Source organism: Camelus ferus, chromosome 11 (genome assembly GCF_009834535.1).
Source record: "Camelus ferus isolate YT-003-E chromosome 11, BCGSAC_Cfer_1.0, whole genome shotgun sequence".
In the NCBI taxonomy this organism is placed as follows: Eukaryota; Metazoa; Chordata; class Mammalia; order Artiodactyla; family Camelidae; genus Camelus; species Camelus ferus.
In genome coordinates this window covers 38,701,489-38,717,424 of record NC_045706.1, presented here as the reverse complement: position 1 = coordinate 38,717,424, position 15,936 = coordinate 38,701,489, and the positions used below count along the sequence as shown (strand labels likewise).

The window sequence follows — 15,936 nt, the reverse complement described above, 5'->3', positions numbered from 1 at the left end:
CTAAAATCTAGTGCTCTGTCTTTTAATAATTGATCCCTAAAGCAACCAGAATGTTACAGCTTGACAGATGGCATCCTAATTCCTTCATTACAAGCTGAAGGAGTGCCTTTAAGGAGCTTAGCTTCGTGTTCCTGGAAGCGAAATATTTTCCGAACGGAGCTTTTCTACATTGGAACTGAGACAAGGACTGGGGCACTTACAGTTAACTTCTGCTCCATGTTTCGTACAGCAGTGAGCCCGATGCGTACAGCACCTTGTCATTTTATCCATTTCCACGTGCGCCCTTTTTGTTAAAGCAGATGGGGACATATCCTGGCAATGCGTCTGTGTTTTAAGAAAAGTGACAGCAGTGTTTTTAATGTCAAAGACAATCCTTCAGAAGTTGTATGTAGAATGCAAAGTACCCAAATAGTTTTATGCGCGAAAGAAAAGAAACAAAATTAATTTCTTCCTTTTGAAATTCAAGTAAGTTTAATTTTATTCACTAATTTAGATAGCACCTTAACAAAAAGCTAATGAGCTTAATCATAGACGCTAGGTAAATTAGACAGATTATTTAAGGCTCTGTTCATATCTCCCTTTGATTTACCCTATGCAGTGTCACAAGCTTCTGCCACCCCGCTCACAACCCCCTTTCCCTATCCTGACCATTTTTCACCCTTAAAACTGCTATTTTCTAACATTTTGTATAATTTACTTGTTTTATGCATCTTGTGTATTGATTATTTTCTGTGTACTGCTCTAATGTAATTGCCAGAGTACCAAAATTTTAGAAATTTGTATACTGATACATTCCAAGTGTCTAGAAAAATGCCAATTACACAAGCAAATGAGTGATGAATAAATATTTATTAAATGAATAAATAAAATGTTTAAGCAATTGGTAGCAACAACACAATCTTAAGAAACTGAAACGTGTTTAAGTGGGATTACGTATTTGAAATATGTCACTCCTTTGATGAAAATGTAATGAGTGCTAGTAAATATTAAATTGTCTGTAATGAACTAAAAGTTAAACAATTCCAGTGATGGATTTATAAACGTATTAACATGTTTTTCTTACTTTTTGCTGCAGCTGAAGAACAAAGATAGGATCATTGAATCACATATAAAAACATTCATTTCTATATCCTTGTGATGAATAATAAAATTGGAAAATATTTAGCTAAAAATTAAAGATTTTTAAAAACATCTTAAGGGGAAACAATTTTAAGCATCAGATCTTTGCCTCATCTTAACATATTAGGACATAATTTAAGTTCACTTTATACTCATTTGATTTCCACAAATAAATATTCTAAGTTCAGCTAGTGAATTATTTATGGGAACTTCATACAGTTGAATTTCTTTTCATGTAATTTTTTTCTAAAAGTGACAGTACTTCTTTTTATGATGGGTTCTAATTTCAGTCCTGTGCAAATGCACTACATGACCTTAAACAGTAAATTGTCTTACAGGGCATCATTTTATACCCCCAAAATGTGGGGTTTAATATTCATGATCTCCAAGTTTCCTTCTGCTTCTATGATTGTGTGCGTGTGTGTCTTCCACTTCTGTAATTTTATCTCTTCTTACTTTACTATATGTGATTTTGTTTTTATGTTAAAATATTTAGTACTTACAAATATATCTGGATCTATTTTAATTTATCATTTCTACATTTACAAAAAAGTGAACATGTTATATTGAAGTGATGATTGGTTTTAGGATTAGGAAAGAGTATCTTATACTATTTATTATCTATAAAAATGTTCTATATATGTTACACTATGCTATAAACTAAAGATATTTCATACAGTATATTTTGTTTATAAATATAAGTTTTATATATTAAAGATAGAAAATATTTGTAATGTTTTCAATGGAACTATAATTTAAAAAGGAACATGCTCTCGTATTTATGGGGCTGCACTGAATTAGATATTTTACTTCCACTATGTTATTTCTGAGAGAAGTTAGAATTGCTAAAAAAAAAACTTGACAAATTTAAAGACAATATATTGTTAACATCAGCTTAAATGATGACTTATTTATCTTGTCCCAGATATTAACTCTTGTTCCAAAGCCAACAATAAATATTACATTTTTTTCAAGATGTGAAATATAATGTTAAGAAAATTATTGTTTTAATTATTTTGTATAAAACTTTATTTTGATTTTCTTCAAAACACCAGTCTGTTTCAATGTGAAGTTTACTACTTTTGCATTCCTGAATAAATTAACATATTGAATATATATACATAGAAAGAAGGAACATTTTTCTATAAACTGTTTTATTTCTCAGTTGTAAGCATTGTATTATGTATTTGGTAAATATATTTAAATATATTTATTGCCCAGCCTAGTTAAGACCTCTTGTTTATCAAACCTAGCCACAATATTCTTTATGCATTATTTCTATATTTATTGTGAAATTGGAAGAATTAGCTTTCAAAATCATCCATTATCTGGACCTGAAAACATGTGAAAATTTTGTTAATACAAAATTTAATCAGAAAAAATACTTTTATATGTTATAGACACACATTATAGTTGTTTTTATCTGTAAGAATGTATAAGGCAATTTATAAAATTATATTAGTATCAGAACTTATAAGGAAATATTTGATAGTTTTCCCTTAATTCTGTAACTGTTGCTCAAATTCAAATTTGAAAATGCATTTGACTCATCAGTTCTTTTTATTTACAGGAATTTGCAAAGTCGTGTTTCTGAATGCCATGCACAAGACCTCCAAATAAGGTATGGAGCATTTTATTTTATATTGAAGTTTACATGTAAGCCTCATGTCAATAATAACTAAGAGTTGTATCTCATGAAGAAAATCGTAAGTAAATTCTTGGTTTTGGGATCCAACTTAAAACCATCATCCATATATTGGCAATTACCTTGTGATTGTTCTTTTGTTTTTATTGAAAACCCTCTTGCATGGAGATGCCCACCATATGCTGCTTTTCTCAGGTGTCAGTTGTTTGTGACAAAAGACAAATGTTTAGTTGTCTTAGTGTCTCTGTCATCCAGCAGAGCCTTTCTTGGTAAATAGCATGAAGCACCCGTGATGCTGCAGTTGATTGACTAAAATGACCTCATGTAGAAACATTTGTCCAAATCCAACAGCCACAAGGACAAAACCATGGGAAGCATGAATTTATTAATGTCAGAAAACATAAAATCTAAAATCTGAGTGTGTAGTGATATTAAGAGACGTTGAGTTCTTTTTTTAAATATATATATACATATATATATATAATTTTATTCTCAATATATAATGGTTTATCTGAGTCATTAAAAAAACAGCTGATGTTCAATTGAACTTGTGTTTTACCTGAAACTATAAATCAATGGTAGAAATATTGTTTGTTTTTCATATATTCTGGGGGAAAATTTTGTATTTAACAAGAAAAGCATTTTGATATGCAGATCCATTTACTTGCAGCTCTTTTTCTCTCTGAAGAGACTCTTGTCAGTGTTTCTTGGTTGAGTGCTTGTTAAGAAGAAGGCAGGAGAGAAGGAAGGGCAGAGATGTTAAAATATGAAAAGTAAATGCCAATCTGCAAGGTTCTGGTTTTTAGGAAAGTTGAATGACAGGAAACACATTTTTTGAAAGGTCTTAATGGAGTGACTTGGGGTTCAAATTACAAATAAAAATCTAGTTCAAGGAGGTGAGCTATTTTTATTTTAATTAAGAAAGCTAATTACTTCTTAGTCTAGGAGATAAATCAAGGAAGAAGCATCACGGTTCATTATCTTAGTTGTGTTTTCATTCTTAGCTTCTCATCAGAATTTTTACAAAAGTCAACAGCTGTGTAGAAGAATTTGGAATCTTTTCAAGCCTCATATTTCTCAGTTGTTTCTCCTTTGGTTTTGGAAGGAGACAAGATTAGATGTGAGCGCTTTATAAGTAGAGCTCTAAATGCATATTTCAACTTGAATATAGGAAAATAAACTTAAAGTTAAATGACAACTGATTTGCATTTGTACTCAACTGTTTTGTTTCTTTAAAAAATACCCGTTGATACTCTTAGATTCTTTTCAAGTAATTTATCACTGATGGTAATACAAATTTTAAAATAACAGTAGATTCATTATTTGATTTAAAAACATCCCTGTGCATATCTTTTCTAGTGAAATATACCTTGAAATAATAACAATAAAGTATTCTTTCAATCCTTGATATCATTAAAAACAAAAATAGAAAGCTATCTTGCAATAAAATAATCCCAAATTAACCAAAATAAGGTTTTATAGAAGAAATGTATTACCGTCTTTAGAAATCCTATTAGTTGGCATAATACTGTGAAATAAAAAAAATAAAATAAAATTGACTAGTCTGACAAATGAAGTACAGGAAGCAAGGCAAAGTGTCAAAGCCCTCTTCACTACAGTGTTGTTCTGAGAACAATAGCTGTAAAAGTACAGTAGTGGTGGAAGAACATACTCAAATACTGAACTTGTCCCTTGTCTTTGAAGTATTTGAGTCCAATAGAGACAGTCAGCTCAAGAACTGCAACGACTTCTAAATTCTTCTTTCTGTGTGTTTGGACCACTCTTCTCACTGCCTGAGTGGCAGTGTGCTATGAACAATCTGTGGAATTATAATTACCTAGGCAGTATATCTAGGATGTTTTATAGGTTGGCTCTGTTTTACTGACGTTCAGAAGAAGGAGGAATTAAGAATATTCACAACTTAGGTGATTACTATGAGCTGTTGCTCTATGCTTATCAGGATTGAAATGAAGATACACTATGCTTATTTTCACTGTTCATTCTAAGAAGCTGTCTTTGTAAGTCTGTTTTTGTGTATGTTCCATATTTAAAAGATAAAGCAATATACATCATGTTTTCTTATCTGAATTTTTATTCTTGATTATGCTGTCAAGGTGATGAATATGTATAGATAGGCACATAGCAAGAGAACTTCTGAAAGTGATGGAGATAAGAAAATACTGAGAATAGTATTCTCAATAGTAGACGAATGAGAGGAAAATCTGGTTACATTTGATATTCGATTCTTTTAATCAGCGCTTGTAAGGCAGACTTACAGAGCTGTTTAGAGTATTTCACATTCACTACTTCTTATGTGCAAACCCAAAGGACATTAGTCAAGCAGAAGATGACTGCTTTGTTAAATTTTATCTATTCTATTTTTGTAATGCTTTTTTTAAACAGCCTTTCTTCATTCAGGTGTCGTAAGTTTTATTTCTTTATGGACCTTGATCTCTTGCTGGCTGTTGCGATAACTGTATTTTTAACATAGGAATAAAAATCGTCTTCATCTTGTGCTAGTTACTGTTTGTCATACAGACGGTCAAATACCAGATCATTGAACTCCAGGGTGTTTTGAGTTTGAAGTTTAACTTCTGGGTTAATATAAATTACCTCCTGATGCGATCTCCTTTTTCCCTGTTTTATCCTCCACCCCTAAGTCTGACTAGCTCACACTACGTTTGCTTTGGCTTATGTTGTTTATAAAGCGACTTCTAGATTCCTCAATACCTACAGTACCATCACTTATGGCCTCATTCGAGCCTGACCCCTATGAATTCTTCGCTACACATTATAACCTGCTAACCCAAGTAAATTAACCCTTGTCACATACACTCTATAAATAACTACACATTATAAATTGTTTGTTTTCTAACAGCACCAAATAGTCTATTACTTTATTAATGCACAGTACTGTCCTTGACTTTGTATTGTTTTAGTGTTTTCTCCCTAGCTAGATGGCAAGTTTCGGGGGAGATTGGTCATGTTTCTATGAGAAGAGAGAGATGAAATAAAAATGATTTTGAATCCAAATAATCAAGATGGCCATGTCATATATGTATGCTTTGCAAAAGTAGTTGTTAAGGAACTAATTGATAATTTATTAAAGGGAGTCTCTTCTCATGAGAAGCAGACAAAGAGGTTTTTATAAATGTGGCAAACATGCAAGGACATAGTGATGTTACCGGTAGATGTAGCCAGTGTCCAGGTTCTTGTCCCGTCCCCAAAAGAATTCAGAGACAAGATGCAGAGGTTAAGAAAGTAAAGTGAGGATTTATTAAGGGACAGATAGTACACTCTCAAGGGGAGAGTGGGCAGGCTCAGGTGAGCGGCTGCCCTGAGTTTCTTGGGCAGTGGAATATTCATTAGGGAGGGAAGGGTTTGGGGTCATATTCCCTGATTTTCATCCTAACTCTACCTTCCCGGAGGGGGAAGGACTGTTTGCTCTTATTTAGTCTGGATAGGAGTGTAATGGCGTTGATACATGATAGGTACTTCTACTCTGCAAGGCTAATTTTATTAAAAATGAGGGCATAATAAGTAAAACATTACCTTTGGACACTGGAGATTCCTGCCTTTTTCCACCTTTCTTTGTTGGCTTGGGCCACCTATCACCCCAAAAGGTGTGACCACTTATCAGCCCAGTGGTCCTGCTTTTCTTTCTCTGCCCAGGGACCCCTGCTGCTTACATGATGTGTGGTTTCCTGCATTTGGCTTGTCTTTCCTTTCTGTCCAATTTCTTCCATTTGGCCTGCGTCCCCCTTCCTCTGCTCATGTCTAGCTATCTGCCTCCTCTAACAGTGAGACGAGACATGTTTGACATATTACAACAAAATAGCTAGAATCTTTAAGCCGATTCTCTTCTCCACAAAGTTACATTCTTAGCATTTGTCAAGAATCAGATTTGATTGCTTGTTCAGAGCTGCTTTTACATTCAGACATTTCATAACATTTCTACCTGTCAAAATATGGATTGTTGTATTTTATATAAACGAGGAACTTTTTACTCTTTATTTGGTAAAATGAAGACTAGAGAATGTTGGCCTACCAACTCCTTAATTTTTATGATTTTAAGGTTATAAACATCATTGTTTTCCTTCTCTCTCTCTCTCTTTTTTTTTTTTTACTAATATTTATAAACTTTTTCATTGAAGTATGCACACACACACACACCAAGGAAAGTTACCCTTCTCAAGGACACATTACTTAACATCTGTAAGTCATCAGTGAGAAAATTGAGACAGAACCTGAGACTGGAAGTACTTATCACACACAGATTGTTATTGAACTGAAACTCGTCCGCTTGCCCGCCCGCCGTAAAGCCAATGTACTGACACTGGGTTGCTTTGAAGGATAGTGCAGCATTTATTGTAAGGTACCATACAAGGTGTCCAGGATGGCTAATGCTCAAAAAAACTAAACTCCCCGATGCATTTGGGGAAAAAGCTTTACACAGGCAAAATCTGGTGGAAGGGCTGCAGGGTATGCAACCCTCCTTTGATGGGTTGGTGGTGAGGTAACAGGGTGGTGCTCCAGGAATCTCAGTCATCAGCCTTCTGGTTCCAGCCAGTCAGGGGTCCATGTGCTTATGCTCAGCTGGTGGTTACCATCCTCCCTCTGGGTGGGGGCCTTAGTTGCTGTAGGAGAAAAAGCTCTGTATCAGATTGTTATGCATATCCCCTGAGGGGGAACCAGGACCGGGCCCCATCTTGGACTATTGTTTCTCTCTACATTTCGTCATTCCTCTAATTACTGTTTGAATCCGCCCTTTAGAACTCAGAGAAGGTCTAGGATGCCGAAACTTTTTTTCTACGAACAAGAAATGAGGTGCATAGAAAGGCCTTTGTACTTAGGAGGGTCCCAGAAGGTCCTGTATGGTTTCAAAATGATCTACAGAGCTTCTTATATTAGTATAATTGAAAGCTTAACAAAATGTCTAGCATGTAGTAAATACTTAATAAATAGTATATTCAGTTATAGCAAATAGCAATCACAGAAATGTTAACTGTTAAAATTCTCATTTTTTGTGCATTTATAATATATCGTTTCTAATTAATAATCCTTTATTGTTAATTGTCTTTCTTAGTCTTCATGTGGATTATTTAGAAAGAATACCTTGTTCTTTTATTGTCTGGGTCCTTGTATCTCAAAATGTCTTTCCTCTAAGAGTATGAAATTATATTTGTTGGATTACAACACATAAACCATATAGTTTCTGGAGTAGATTTTTTAAACTGTAACATTTTTCCCTTGTGATCTCTGTAGATGGTTGCCTAATATAGTCCTGTGTTTAATGATGTAGATAGATTAGAGGCCAACCTAATTCTTATACCTTTGGGTGTTTTTCCCTCTCAAGCCTCTATCTTTGTCATTACCATTTGAAAATTCCAGGAAGACTCGTCTCATGTAACATGTCTTATTAAGTCTGTCTGGAAACTCTCAGTTTTTAAAATGTGATTTTAAGTGAGGAAAATTTTGTTTTAGAATTACTTTCTCCATGTTCTTTCTGGCCCACTTCCTTTTCCTTTACTTTCTTTAATCCATAGATTGAATTGTCCAGAATAATTTTCTTAATTATGTGTTTTTTTTTCCTTCATTGGTTTATTCTCTACTCTTCATTGAATTTCTGGGAAATTTTACTGCATTATCTTCTATTTATGTAGATGGTGTGTCCCTTTTACCAACCGCCATTCATTACTTTTTAAATAATTTTAATTTGACAATTTTGTTTTCTTTTGTCACACTGTCCTTCATGAGTTCACATTATTCTTATCACTAGATCACACAAATTGATTGACAAAATGAAACCTTGTGTCTACAGAGAAAAACAAATTTCTTCCCTTCGGACATAACTAATCTTGCCTCCATCTCAAGCCTCTGTGTTCTTATTAACTAGAGGGAAGAAATAGATAAACCAATTCAAGTTGATTTAGCCCATTTATGCAATAGTCAGTCTCCCTTGGATATTAAGAAAGAAAGAAAGGAGGAAAGAAGGGAAGAAAGAAAGAAAAAAAGAAAGAGAAAGAAAAAGAAAGAAAGAAAGAGGGAGGGGGGAGGGAGGAAAAAGGAAGGGAAAGGGAAGGAGGAGGGGAAGAGAAAGAAGGAAAGAGAAAGGGAAGAAAGGAAAGAAAGAAAAAAGCAAGCAAGGAAGCAAGCTGTGTTTTGGTGATGCCACTTCCTCCTCCTACTTCACTCCCTCAAGAAGTGTTTGGGTGTGCCTGTGTGTGACAGTGTGTGAGATGAGAAGTGTGGAGAATAGTGTAACTGAAAAGACCTCATGAGGATATTTAAAAAATGTGACTTTAGACACTCTGCTTCCTCTAGCCTTTGCTGTGGCATTCCTTGTGTCCCCAGGTCTTTTCATCTGATGCTTGGGTCTCTGTGTGGTTTGTGATCCTGACTGGGCCCAGTTGTGACCTCCACCTTACTCTGTGAGAAGTCACACTCTGAGTTCCATTGGCTGTGATGAATAGGCACATTCCACAGAAAACACCGACAGACTCACAGATACAGAGAACAAGCTAGTGGTTGCCACAGGGGAGTCGGAGGTGAGGAGATGGGTGAAGTAAGTCTAGGGGATTAAGAGGTACAAACTACTGTTATAAAATAAATAAATCACAGAGATGTATATACAACATAGGATTGTAGTGAGAATATTGTAATAACTTTGTATGGTACATCACCTGTAAAAATGTAGACTCACTATGTTGTACACTTGAAACTAATATAATATTGCAAGCCAACTATACTTCAATTAAAAAAAACAATCTATCTGGGATAGTTGCAGTCACAAAAGTCAACACTTGATTCAGTTTAGATGATCACTTGTGCCAGGCCAACCACTTTATATTCTGTATAATGCTGGGGAAGTATGAATATTTTGATGCATAAAGACAAATGGTATCTCTAGTCGTGTGCTACCTTACGGTCTCTTGAGGTGTTCTGTTCTTTGTCCTCAACTTCATAAGGATCTATGATGTTCAGCCATGTATCCTGAGAGAAATGTTCTCTCAATAATACATAAGGCCTCAAAGCCTTCCTCTAATGCTTTCCCCATCCTTGTAATAACCAGAAGAAATTCCATCCGTACGTGATAAGAGGATATTGCCGTCCATAAATTAAGCACTAGTGTGCAGTTTTCATCTTCACTGAATTTTTATTTTACTTATATATATTTTTGCTTTGGTTGTGTATTACTTGCCAAACTAGATGCTAAGCTCAGTAAGATATCTCACAGTTGTTGAGTATATTTGGAATTCTATGGCCTTAACTGTACTTCTTAAACATTTATACTTAGATATATATCAGCTTTGAGCTCTATTAATATAAAGCTGTTCGTTTTTTTTTTCCAGGCTCACTTAATATTTGATAGCATTATTTTTATTTTGAAATTATTTACTAAGGATTCATAATCACATTTAGTGCATAGCATCTAGGTTTGTCAAAGTGACCTTCCCACTCCAAAGGCCAGAGTCTACCTTGAGCTGTGTTCGTTCGTGCAGGTCTGAGAACATGGAGAGTTTTTCTAAGTTCATTCCCTCAGTCTCAACAGTATTACCAAGGGCAATATTTCTAAAGTGAGTTTATTCCACTTGAATCAGTTGTTTAATAAATGAAGGGTTAAAAATGATGTGACCTTGCCTCAATAGTTAATCTTTTTCTAATTTTAAGACACCGAGAGTGGTGTGCAGTTTGGCTTTGATTTACTTTGCCCTCCCATGTACAAATGATATTTTGAAACTTTAGTATTTTTCCCCTCATAATAAATAAAACTGATTTTTCATACCACATTCTCTTTAAAAAATTGTAAGAACTGTTGATTCAATATAGTCAATATATTAAAACTTTATCTATGCAGCCTCTCATATATGCCTCTTAGTTTATTGGAATCATTTTGTATGGAATCATCATTATTGATAATATACCCCAGAATTTTTAGAGTCCTTGACAATCCCAAGCAGATATTTATAGGCCAGGGTGACTCTTCCATGGCTGAATTTATCAGGCTTTTCTCTTATATGCAGGAAGAGAGTTACAGTGTCCCTGTACTGTTTTAATTTGGTATACCCAGATCAGGGCTGAGCTCCGCAATCTGGTATGCAAGATACTTTGCAATTCACATCTGCCTCATTTTTATTTTCTTATGTGAATTTTTTCTTTATGTGTATGTGTTTAGGATGGGGCAAATTTGCATTATCATCATCAATATGCTATTGATAATAAGGAAGCACCTAGTTTGTACTGAATGCTTACATTATTTAGTCCTAAGAATACATAAAAGAAGCATTATTTCCCCTTCTATGCATGTGAATAAAGTAGACAGAACTATATGTAATTAGCCAAACTGATGTTGCACAAAAGTCTGTCTCACATCAAGGACCATTTCTCCCCCGATTTACTTTGCTACTGATTAACTGTACTAGCAGTAAAAACATGGGAGTTCTTAGATTTTGACAGTCAGCGATTTTTTTTTAACATTTTTTATTGATTTATAATCATTTTACAATGTTGTGTCAAATTCCAGTGTTCAGCACAATTTTTCAGTTATTCATGGACATATACACACTCATTGTCACATTTTTTTCTCTGTGAGTTATCATTACATTTTGTGTATATTTCCCTGTGCTATACAGTGTAGTCTATTCTACAATTTTGAAATCCCAGTCTATCCCTTCCCACCCTCCACCCCCCTGGTAACCACAAGTCTGTATTCTCTGTCTGTGAGTCTATTTCTGTCCTTTATTTACACTTTGTTTTTGTTTGTTTGTTTGTTTTTGTTTTTGTTTTTTAGATTCCACATATGAGCGATCTCATATGGTATTTTTCTTTCTCTTTCTGGCTTACTTCACTTAGAATGACATTCTCCAGGAGCATCCATGTTGCTGCAAATGGCATTATGTTGTCGGTTTTTATGGCTGAGTAGTATTCCATTGTATAAATATACCACCTCTTCTTTATCCAGTCACCTGTTGATGGACATTTAGGCTGTTTCCATGTTTTGGCTATTGTAAATAGTGCTGCTATGAACATTGGGGTGCAGGTGTCATCCTGAAGTAGATTTCCTTCTGGATACAAGCCCAGGAGTGGGATTCCTGGGTCATATGGTAAGTCTATTCCTAGTCTTTTGAGGAATCTCCACACTGTTTTCCATAGTGGCTGCACCAAACTGCATTCCCACCAGCAGTGTAGGAGGGTTCCCCTTCCTCCACAGCCTCTCCAGCATTTGTCATTTGTGGATTTTTGAATGACGGCCATTCTGACTGGTGTGAGGTGATACCTCATTGTAGTTTTGATTTGCATTTCTCTGATAATTAGTGATATTGAGCATTTTTTCATGTGCTTTTTGATCATTTGTATGTCTTCCTTGGAGAATTGCTTGTTTAGGTCTTCTGCCCATTTTTGGATTGGGTTGTTTATTTTTTTCTTATTGAGTCATATGAGCTGCTTATATATTCTGGAGATCAAGCCTTTGTCGGTTTCACTTGCAAAAATTTTCTCCCATTCCGTAGGTTTTCTTCTTGTTTTATTTCTGGTTCCCTTTGCTGTGCAGAAGCTTGTAAGTTTCATTAGGTCCCATTTGTTTATTCTTGCTTTTATTTCTTCTAGGAGAAAATTTTTTAAATGTATGTCAGATAATGTTTTGCCTATGTTTTCCTCTAGGAGGTTTATTGTATCTTGTCTTATGTTTAAGTCTTTAATCCATTTTGAGTTGATTTTTGTATATGGTGTAAGGGAGTGTTCCAGCTTCATTGTTTTACATGTTGCTGTCCAGTTTTCCCAACACCATTTGCTGAAGAGACTGTCTTTATTCCAATGTATATTCTTGCCTCCTTTGTCAAAGATGAGTTGACCGAAAGTTTGTGGGTTCATTTCTGGGCTCTCTATTCTGTTCCATTGGTCTATATGTCTGTTTTGGTACCAATACCATGCTGACTTGATGACTGTAGCTCTATAGTATTGTCTGAAGTCTGGGAGAGTTATTCCTCCAGCCTCTTTCTTTCTCTTCAGTAATGCTTTGGCAATTCTAGGTCTTTGATGGTTCCATATGAATTTTATTATGATTTTTTCTAGTTCTGTGAACACAGTCAGTGATTTTTGAGTGAGCCAGGTCACTGATGTGTATTACACATAACTTGTCTTCTCTTTGTGATGTAGTTATGTTAATATATACACATGGTTTATTGGAAACATCATTTATAACATATTATGTCAAGTGCTACACATGGAATTTAACAAGATAGACCATATTCTAATTACATTCTCACAATGCAGTTTAAAGGATTCAAGTCAAGTCAGAGTGTGGAAGAAATTATTTGCACATTACACATCTGATAAAGGACATGTATTCAGAATATATAAACAAGTATGAAAACTCAACAATAAGAAAACAATCCAATAAAATAAAAGCAAAATATTTGAACAAACACTCCACCCCAAAACATACACAGATGACAAATAAGAACATGAAAAGATGCTCAACATCATTAGGGAAATACAAATTAAAACATGTCCCACTACCCATGTTTTAGAAAGCCTAGAATTAATAAAATGGCACAACTGTTTTTATCTTTTATTTATTTATTTTTCCATATATATATTTTTGTTGAAGTATAGTCAGTTTACAGTGTTGTGTCACACAACTGTTTTTAGAAATCAGCATGTATAGTCAGTTTACAGTGTTGTGTCACACAACTGTTTTTAGAAATCAGCATGACATTTTTTGAAATGAATAAACATACAGCCACTAAATGACCCTACCATTACATTCATCAATATTTACCTGAAAGAAATAAAAGCATATGTTCATGCAAAGATTTTTGGATGAATGTTCACAGAAGTTTTATTTGTAATAGCATCAAACTAGAGGCAACTCAAATTTCCATATAAACAAATTTTGGTATGTCAGTGCAATAAAATATTCAACAATAAAAGGGGGTGAAATATATATACATATAAAGCTGAATCACTATGCTATAAACCAGAAATTAATACAACATTGCAAACTGACTATACCTCAATTTAAAAAAATCAAGATTTGGGGTGGAGAGTGCAGAGAGGAGCAGAAGAAGGAAGAGTTTACACAGAAGTATGAGGAAACTTTTGGGGGTGATGGTTATGTTCATTATCTGGTTGTAGTAACAATTTCATGGTGTTTAGATATGCTAAACTTGTCAGATTATATAGTTTACATATGTGGAATACATTGTCAATTAAAACTCAACAAAGCTGTTTAAAAAGGATTCATTGTGGACAGTGTTTAAAGAATCACTGACATCAACAAAATTTCCAAAATGGAATATTGTTTTTTTTTTTTTTGTTTGTTTGTTTTCAAAAAATGGAACTTTTGAATACCAGATCTTACCTGTGGGAAAGCTGCTTGGCTGAGCTCTGCCCCATCCTACTTCCCTATATAGGCCTTCTTGGGAATTTTGTTAGCAATTTGACATTACAGACTAATAAGTGCAGTACAAAGCACCTCTGTAGTTTTTAATAGAACAGACTTTAAAAAAAAAGTCTTATTCAGGAGATTTATAAATGTTCAAATATTTTATAATTTAAGAAACACAAAATTATATATTTTTTGTGCACACTGAATTCATAATTTAATGGACACACAATTTCCTCTGTTTCTTCAGAAATATAGACAGAAATAGCAAAAACCTGTTTGTTGCCTCAAAAGATTTGTTTGTCCAGAGTAAGTTGAATATAGAAGAAGGAAAACTGGCAAACGTAATAGGCAAATCATTATTGAGATAACTAGGTTACTGGAAGAAGTAACTGTAAACTGTCTAATAATTCTTAGGTATCTTTCCTGCTGCACAACTCTAAAAACCAGAGTTTGATATTTCTCTTAAGTCACATATTAGATAACTAATGAGAAAAGCCAAGTCTTTTAGTTCTATAAGCTCAGAAATCAATTTAAGGAAATGTTTTCATGGATGATGAAAAACTCTTGTTTTTAAAAGGTAAATAAAATAAATAAGGAATATTTCTCATCATTAACTATTAATGAATTATCATATTTATATAGATCTCTTAATATACTGGCATCATGTGAGTTTTGCTTAACTTAATGATATGTCTCTCTCTTTGCAATATATAAAAACAGTGCCAGAGAATGTAGCTCACTGAACTAGTTGTTTTGATAATAGCTTCTTATTATATTAAACAAACTGGATATGAGAGAGAGAGGGAGAAGGAGGGAGGGATGGAGAGGTAGGTTGAGGTTGACTGTGTGTGTATGCTCTTTTGTTGGGTGTGTGGTTTTAGTGGAGTTACTCAACTCTCCAAAATGCTCTAAACTGGAAAACGTAGGAGTGTGACTTTTCTTTTCACTACTTGTTAGGCAAGTATAACTAGATGATCCAGCCTCACCAGCCAGGGGGGCAAAAGGCATTTACATTTCCTTGAACACCGGAACTATTATGTCCTTGAGATCTTATTCTTCCTCTGTGTAGGAACTTAGTCTCTGCTGTCTCTGAGTTTCTTTCAGTAAGATCCTACTGTCAAGATAGAGAATATGGAATAGTGAGAAGCAGAACCCACTACCAAAAAGAACCTTATCTCTGTCTTATACTTAGCCAAATATGAACATATTTAGTGTCCAAATGAGTATGGAATTATTTTAAATGTTTATTATTTATATATTAATTATTACTTTGTTGTGTTTGCTTGGAAGAGGTTTTTTCATGATTCCTCACACTCCTCTCTCCTTTTATTCCCTCCGGACTGAGTTCTGTTCTCATCTTACCTATCTCCTTGTGGCCAAAGCTAGCAAAATTCTATATATTCTAAACCATCACTTTCTTCCCAGCAGAACAGTTACAGAACAAACATGTCTTTTCTGTGCTGATTTTGATAGCTTCTTATAGCATGATTTTACACTGTGGTAAAATTCAAAAGTTGTCCAAATAGCCTCATTGTTCCTATCAAGAATTCAGTGATCTTAAAGCTAAGCTACACGAGAGTCAAGTGTTCATACTCAAGTCTGTTCTTCCTCCCCTTTCTTGAAGCCCTTGCAAGTATAAAATTTCTCTCCAGCACCTAACCTAGGAAAAGAACCATTAATGGTCTAATATATTCTTCTGCTGTTAGCCCAGGGATCAATGGCTTTTCCTTGGTAATAGCCACTTACACATTTAATTTTCCAGTCCATTTATTCATTTATTATA

The 15,936-nt window shown here is 34.3% G+C and overlaps 1 protein-coding gene across 1 annotated transcript in view; it reads left to right on the top strand.

The window, feature by feature from the left end:
• PCDH15 (protocadherin related 15) overlaps positions 1–15,936 on the top strand; it is a 1,335,438-nt gene that overhangs the window by 532,235 nt on the left and 787,267 nt on the right. Inside the window, exon 4 of the mRNA XM_032491427.1 lies at positions 2,690–2,740. The gene's annotated coding sequence lies outside the window, so the exon portion shown is untranslated. The remainder of the gene's footprint in view (positions 1–2,689; positions 2,741–15,936) is intronic.